Here is an 8,618-nt window from a genome sequence, read left to right as displayed (position 1 = left end):
TTTGGCTCCAAGGCCTTTCAATGTACACCCTAAAAGAGTTTTGAAACTAAATAATGAGTCTTAGGGTATTTGTTGAAAGGCCTTAAACCAAAAAATTCATTATGACCATTTAAAATAAAATAATAATAAAAACGATCTTTGCTCTGATTTAACTGAATTGAAAATTAAAACACTTAATTCTTGAATTATATTTTTAAATATGCAAATGGTGTATTTATAGAAATTAAATAAATAAGGTATAAGTAATTAAATAAAAAAATAAATGAAAAAATAGGTGGGACCCGGGGGGCTCAACTGCCCTCATTGGCACAGTAGCCCCTACGAAGCCCCTAAAACGTTTCCGTTTTAGTTATAAAAAAAATAGAAACCAGCCATTTGCAATCCTATGGAGTAGAGACGTGATTTGAAGCAACATACTACTGAATCAGTTAAGAGGATTTATGCTAAATAATAGTTAACAAATTTATTAAATTGTACTATAGTTAAAAAAAAGTAATCCTAAATATAACATTTGTATTTTGGATTAGTATGTCGTTTGCAAAATACATTTCGTAATTAGTTCCCGAACACTAATTGTAATCTTAATTGAAAATAGAATTTGAGTTAACCAAAAAAAAAAAGAAGGGAGGTAAATGGGAAAAGAAACAAATAAAGAAAATAATTGGAAAAAAAAAAGATTCAAAGCGGAAGGAATAAAAGGAAATAAAGAGAAAAAAAACGAAAAAAAAAAATCCAGCCGAAAAGAAACAAAAAGAAAATAAAGAGGGAAAAAGAAAAAGAAAAATAAATGGACGGAGGGGGGAAGCAGGAGAAGAAGAGAGAAAAAAAAAAGTAAATGGGAGGAGGGAGGGGCAGGAGAAGTAAAATGGGGGGAGGGGAGGGGGTAATATGGGAAAGGGGGTGTGGGGCCGGGGGGGGGTGGGGTGTCAGGGGGGGGGGGGAAAAGCAGCCCTCAGAAGAGTTCAACTATTGATCCCACCCACTCTTCTTTTTGGGGTCGTTTTCCAAATTCAACTTTTCCCTGTCCAATCTAAAGTTGTGTTAGGTCTAGTAGGCTACAAATTAATATCTCACAAAAGCTCACGTGGACATATACATCCCTCGGCAAGCTTCATAACACTACATATATGAATTCTATATCTCACAAAAGCTCTTGTTTTATCACAAACTTTTCTTTTATCAATAAAGAAAGTAACATTTTATTAGGAACAATAAAATATTACAATCGCAATTTTTTTTATTTTTTTTGGCTTGCTCGGCATTAGGTGCTTATTGCATACTTTGAAGGATATAACAAGTAAAAAGATTAGACTTGCCAAAAAGGTAAAAAGATTAATACTTTGATTCACATAATTTGACTCTTACTTGCCTACATGGTTATATATAGAATAGAGAGTGTGTACCTGCAATCCTGCCTACCGAAAAATTATTCAATGCCCTTGAAATACCACGTGGCGGTGCCCCAAATTCTTCTTCCATCACACATTTGTGTGATTCCTACCATAGAGTATGTGGAGTCCACACAAATGTGTGGTAGAAAAGAGTTTGGAGCAGTACCGCCACTTGGTGCATAATATATGGACTAATACTCATCGAAAGGCCGACATGTGCCATGATCATTGTTGAAAGGCATATGCTTCGAAGCACATACATGATTTTTTTGACACGAAAGCATACCACCATTCGTAAAGCTAATGGTTTTGCCAGTTCCCCCCACCTTTCCTTTCAGCTGTGCCCAGAGGAAGCACCTTGATTTCCTCTTACCAAGCTCTGGACCACCGGTTTTAGAAAATGTTTTTTGTTTAGTTGGATGGTTTCTTGATATCTCAAAATTTGAATTTTGGTTTATAAAATGAACGATCTGATTCAATCAATAATTATAAAGACAAACTGTCCAATTTCCAAAATAAAATTGAACCTAATCGATGCCCAATCATGTTTATTTTTTTGCGTAGATACACTACAATGTTAGGCGTACAAGATGAACGGTTCAGATTAACAATAAACACACAGTAAGATCCAAAAAAACAGTAACGGAAAAGTGAGGTTTTCTACCGCTGTGGAAAGAATTTAATCTCATTCCCAAAAGTAATGTGATTTGTCTTAAATTTTCTCTGTTCTTGACCGGTGCCATCTATTCGGAATTATATGAGTTCTGTAATTGTTCTTGAGGTGGGTACATGTGGTATTGCATTCGGACTCAAATGGCAGTGTACAACTGACTGTACATTTCTCCCACCAATTGCCAAAGAAAAACTCGAAAAGAAGTGACGGTGCTGCTTTTTACTTTTCTAGTGTACAAGAAAAAGAAAACGCATGCGTAAGAAAAAGATGGTTGGATTTTGGAGAAAAGAGAGCTCGGAAAAGGTGCACTTCAACATAGTGGAACATTAGTGGTTTTAACCACCCGTGGGCTTGCCCCAGTGGAAGAAGGAGAAGGCCATTGCCTAGCACTGTTATTATCACGGGCATTTAGAGAGCTTGGACTCGTTTAATATCGGGGTATTCAATCGAGCTAGGCTTGTTTATATTAATTAAACAAGCCTTGATAGACTAGTCGAGATTTTATAAATGAGCTGAGTTATAACTAATTCGTACTCAACTCATCTACTAAATGAGCTTAATTAAAAATCCGAGCTTGGGTTCGACTCGTTTCCTAACAATCCGAGCCTCAAGCTACTTGCAAACAGCTCGATGGACTACCTTTGGTCCCTGTGTAAACGTAGAGGGATCGATGTCTCACACTGAGGAAGATATTTCTATAGGAGCATCAAATATGTGAATGTCCGGTCAAGAGTAAATAAATTTGCAACCATCTTTTTTTGATCGAAAAAAATAACAATTTAATTCCTCATATTTTTATTGGGAAATACAACTATTATTATTGGCCGGCAACAATTAATTAACCAGATCCACGAGGTTAAAATTGTCCAAGTAATTTTAACAAGAAAGATTAATTCTTTCTTCAACGTAAAGCCTTTTCGTTTTGTTTCCTCAAGTCATTGTAAAACCTCACTATAAAATCCTCCGCGGCCTCGTCCACGTGGCCATCCACGCCACCAACTTCCGGTAGCGGCGACGGCGAGTCCGTTATCCTCAGCTGCCTCACCCCTCCAAACCTCGGCATCTCCAACACCTTCTCAACGGCGCTAGCGGCCGTCGCGACATCGTCCTCCACTTCCGGAGCATGATCATCGCATGCTCCGGAGCGGCGTTTGTTGCGTTTGCCGAGGTGGAAGGGGAAGGACACGGCGGGGCTGTTGCTGCAGCTGAACTCGTACTCGTCGCGTGGGGCCGGGAAGGACAGGTGTCCATCGTGCTGCGAGAGGCGGTCGGAGGCGGCGGTGGAGTGGTGGTGGTGGTGGTGGAGCATGAGATTGAGTATCGCCGCCTTCCCTGCGATCTTGCCACGCTTCAACATCGTGTTGAGATTGACGATCAGTTTTCCCTTTGATATGCCTTTCCTTAGCATGCAGTACATCACACGTACTAGGTTCCATAGCTTCTTTGCTACCACCTGTACATTTGTTTGTTCCATCTTCAGGGATTTTGAGAGAGAGAGAGAGAGAGAGAGAGAGAGAGGAGGTTTCCGAGTTGGTAGAAGCAAAGGAGAGAGCTGAATATATAGGGAGCCGAGGAGGAAGAGGGCATACCATAAAGAGATCGGAAAACTTTTTTATAGCGGAGCCACGAAAATAATTTACGGTGCTCAATTGTGCGCGTCAAAAAGTTTGGATTTTGAAAAAATGATTCGCTAGAAGAGTTTAAGCTAATAGGTTTTTTTAAATCCGGATCATTGATATTGCCAAAACAAACGACTGAAATTGCGCAGAGCCGTAAATAAGTTTCGCTCTACCTTAAAATGTTCAATAATTAAAGTTGTAAAGTATTAACTAAAGTAGTGTTGCCTCTTTGGAGGAAGTATTTTATGGGCTCAATATTCTTAGTGGGGGCTAAATAGTGATCATATGAGTTCAAACGCATGATCAATGTGTTTCATATTACTAATTGGGCACCTAACTAAACCACTTTACTTGCTTCTCCATTAAGAATCAAAGCAACCGAAGTTCTGCTTCTAGTTAATTCTTTTTCCACCACACATTTGTGTGATCTCTACTATAGAGTGTATGAAACCCACACAAATGTGTGATAGAAAAAAGTTTGAAGCACTGTCACTTGATGCATAATATGTGGACTAACACTCGTCGAAAGGCCGATACGTGCCATGATCATTGTTGAAAGGCATATGCTTCGAAGCACATACATGATTTTTTTGAAACGAAAGCATACCACCATTCGTAAAGCCAATTGTTTTGCCAGTTCCCCCCACCTTTCCTTTCAGGTTTACGTGCCCAGAGGCAGCACCTTGATTTCCTATTACCAAGACCACCGGTTTTAGAAAATGTTTTTTGTTTAGTTGGGTGGTTTCAAGGAATAACATCCCTTGAGTTTTTCAATTTTTGGAGGTGCAAGCCTGAGCCACTATTTTAGCAAGAAAACTTTCTTAGAGCAACATCTCTATATGTGCACATATCCCAAAGAGAATAAATTTTATCCAACGCGGATGAAAGCCTTCACTTTTTTTCCATTGCTCATTGCGGTCTTACTAAGCGTTTATTATTTTAATCTGAATTGTTCATATTGTAGGATCCGTAGAGTAGTATTGCTATGCAAAAAATCAGCATAATAGAATATCGATAAGTATCTCAAAATTTGAATTTTAGTTTATAAAATGGACAGTCTTATTCAATCAATAATTATAAAGATAAACTGTTCAATTTACAAAATAAAATTGAACCTTAGATATACTTATCGATGCCCAATCAAATTTACTTTTTCATGGAAAGAATTTAATCTTATTCCCAAAAGTTATGTGATTTGTCTTAAATTTTCTCCGTTCTTGGCCGGTTCCATGCATCTATTGGGGATTATAAATGGGTTCTGTAATTGTTCTTGAGGTGAGTCAATACATTCGGACTCAAATGGTGGTGGTGTACACATTTCCCCCACGGGGAACTTAAATAGGGGTTCTTTCCTATATAAATACTTAAGTTCTCATCCTAGTGGGTTTAAAAACTTATCTTTCCATCCTCAAATTCAAATAAATCCTAAAATACCCTTTCTCTCTCCTAATCTTTATAATTTTTCACTCTCCTTATCTTTCCTAATTTCTCTCATTCTCTTTTTCTCTCATAATCTTCTCTCTCCAATTTTCTCTCACCTAAAATCAAAAAACAACTTTTCAAAATAAAACTAACATCGGAATATTCATAAACAAGAACGTATATTCGTAAAAATATTACCATAAATTTTCAGGATATATTACTTGAAATTCTCAATGATTTTGTCATGAATACGTATCATAAAATCGTCCCTACGAAAATGATGACAAAATTTGGAGAAATCGAAACATTCATACTGAAAATCATGACAATATTTATGAAATCACCATGAAACAAAAAATATCATGAATATATATCGTAAAACTGTGCCCACGAAACTACACTAAACCGAAATAATAACAAAATTCGGAAAAACTGAAACACGCATTCCGAAATTATGACAAAATTTGTGAAATCACCATAATCATGAACACGTATCATAAAATCGTTCCGATGAAACTATAATAAACAGAAATCATGACAAAATTTGAAGAAATCAAAACACATGCACCAAAATCGTGACCAAAATAAGAGAATATTTTTCTGCCATATAGGTACGCACCACATTCCTACTTCTTTTTGATTGTGCTAAATCAATGTTCAACCACAGTGCATCAATTTGGTGCATCTCAAACTCAGCTTGCTCGAGAGGAGAACACGAGAGTGGGTAGCGCTTTTGTGGCGGTATCCCGTCTCCGCTGCAATGGATCGATCTGAGCATGGAACGCCGGAGTTAAAGGTGGGGTAAAGCACATCGCCATTCTAAGCTTGAATCTGGAATCGCGGCAGCGGCGACGGCGACTAGAGGAGAAGGACTGAGAGAAGACGGTGGGTGTTAGAGGAGGAAGAGGGAGACAGGCCGGCGGCGAGCAAGGATCGTCGAGCAGCGATGGCGGCTAGAGGAGAAGGAGTGAGAGAGGAAGGTGGGTGTCCGAGGCGGAGGAGAGAGACAGGCCGGCGGCGAGCATGGATTGTCAAGCAACGGCGGCGGACGATATTGTTGGTGGGTGCTCCGGCGGATCGCCATTCTTCTCAATCTATTCACTGTCGACGATATTGTTTGGATTTTTTTCTCGGAGCTTTTTTCCTGATTATATGACGTAACGGATATGTTCAATCCCGAGGTGGGTATAAGATGATGAGGAATTTTCGGGATGAGGACGGGATCATGGTCTAGTAATTTCAAAAGATTAGTCCTGTGTAAATCTCAAAATGATCTATATAATATTAAAAAATAATATAGGGGTCAATATTAGTAGAGGATGTTTTAGGTATTATTTAAAATTCAGGATGTCAACTTAAGTATTTAAATCTAATAGGATGAGCACTTAAATAAGTCTATCAAACAGGATAGCTATTTAATTTCTTCAAAAAGAAAACGCATACGTAAGAAAAAAGATGGTTAGATTCGGAGAGAAGAGCTCGGTAAAGGTGCACTTTAGTTGACATAGTGGATTCAGATTTTTAGAAAACAAACATGAAACATAGTGGATTTAACCACCCGTGGGCTTTGCCTCAGCGGAAGGAGAAGGCTAGGCTTGCCTAGCATTGAGCAGGTTTCGACTCAACTCCAGAGTTGGTACAACGATTTACACGGCGGGTCGAGGCGATGATCGTAAGAAGATTTACGCTTTATGAGTGAGTCCAATTAGTGGCCCTCTTGTGGGTTGATTCATTTGTCAGCTAAAAAACTTACTAAAACATAGAGGATTCATGCCAGATTGTGTCATTGGATTTGATGGCACTGTTATTATCATGGGCATTTAGAGAGCTCGGACTGGTTTAGTATCAAGGTGTTCAATCGAGCTCCGTTTATTTACTAATTAAACAAGCCTCTATAGGCTAGTTGAGATTTTATAAATGAGCACTAACTCGTACTTGACTCATTTACTAAACAAGCTTAAAATCCGAGCTCAAGTCTAACAATCCAAGTCTCGAGGTACTTGCGAACAGCTCAATACATATATAGGACTTAAACTTTGGTCTCAGTGTAAATGTGGAGGGATGTCTCACAGATAACTGGGTGATATTGAGGAAGATATTTTATTATTATTATTATTATTATTATTATTATTTTAGTACTTCGGAATATTATTTTGGGCAAATTATAGTTACCCCCCTCGAACTAACCCTCGCGTACACTTACCCCCCTCTAACTTTTTTTTTGGCACTTAACCCCCTCAAACTAACTGAAATTCAAACGGTCATAACTTCTTCGTCCAAAATCGAAAATATGCAAATTATATATCGATTTCGAGGTCTTGAAGTCAGCTTTCTAATGACACCATAATCACATCACGATTCAAAGCACACAGAAAGTTATGATCAAAACGGTCTTTCTGTCTACCAGCCCTTACTCTTTTAATCATTACTTTCTGTGTGCTTTGAATCGTGATGTGATTTTGGTGTCATTAGAAAGTTGACTTCAAGACCTCGAAATCGATATATAATTTGCATATTTTCGATTTTGGACGAAGAAGTTATGACCGTTTGAAGTTATAACAGTTTGAATTTCAGTTAGTTTGAGGGGGTTAAGTGCCAAAAAAAAAAGTTAGAGGAGGGTAAGTGTACGCGAGGGTTAGTTCGAGGGGGGTAACTATAATTTGCCCTATTATTTTATATCAATTATGTGACATAATATATCTCCAGTAAAGAATGGTAAATCTGCAAACATCTTTTTTGATGGGAAAAATAACAATTTAATTCCTCATACTTCTTAGTCTCATTTAGTACATCGATAAATTATTGAGAAATACAACAGTAATAACCCATAAACACGCAAACATTTTAATTGGCCACCAACAATTAATTAATTGTCCGAGAAATTATAACATGAAAGATTAATTCTTTCTTCAACGTAAAGCCATTTCGTTTTAGAAAATGTTTTTTTTTAGTTAGGTGGTTTTACGGAATAACGTCCCTTGAGTTTTTCAATTTTTTGAGGTGTAAGCCCAAGCCACTATTTTAGCAAGAAAACTTTCTTAGAGCAACATCGTTATATGTGCACATATCCCAAAGAGAATAAATTTTATCCAACGTCGATGGAAAACTCCACTTTTTTTTCATTGCTCATTGTGGTCCCGGCCCCGAGCGTTTATTATTTTAATCTGAATTGTTCATATTGTAGGATCCACAGAGTAGTATTGCCATACAAAAAATCAGCTTAATAGAATATCGATAAATATCTCAAAATTTGAATTTTGGTTTATAAAATGAACGGTCTAATTCAATCAATAATTATAAAGATAAACTGTTCAATTTACAAAATAAAATTGAATCTTTGATATACTTATCGATGCCCAATCAAATTTACTTTTTCGTGGCAAGAATTTAATCTTATACCAAAAGTTATGTGACTTGTCTTAATTAAATTTTCTCCGTTCTTGCATGGCCGGTTCCATGCATCTATTGGGGATTATAAATGAGTTCTGTAATTGTTCTTGAGGTGAGTCAATA

The sequence above is a fragment of the Rhododendron vialii genome, chromosome 12a, assembly GCF_030253575.1.
Source record: "Rhododendron vialii isolate Sample 1 chromosome 12a, ASM3025357v1".
In the NCBI taxonomy this organism is placed as follows: Eukaryota; Viridiplantae; Streptophyta; class Magnoliopsida; order Ericales; family Ericaceae; genus Rhododendron; species Rhododendron vialii.
The sequence above is the reverse complement of the archived record's forward strand: the minus strand, read 5'-3'. Positions refer to the sequence as shown.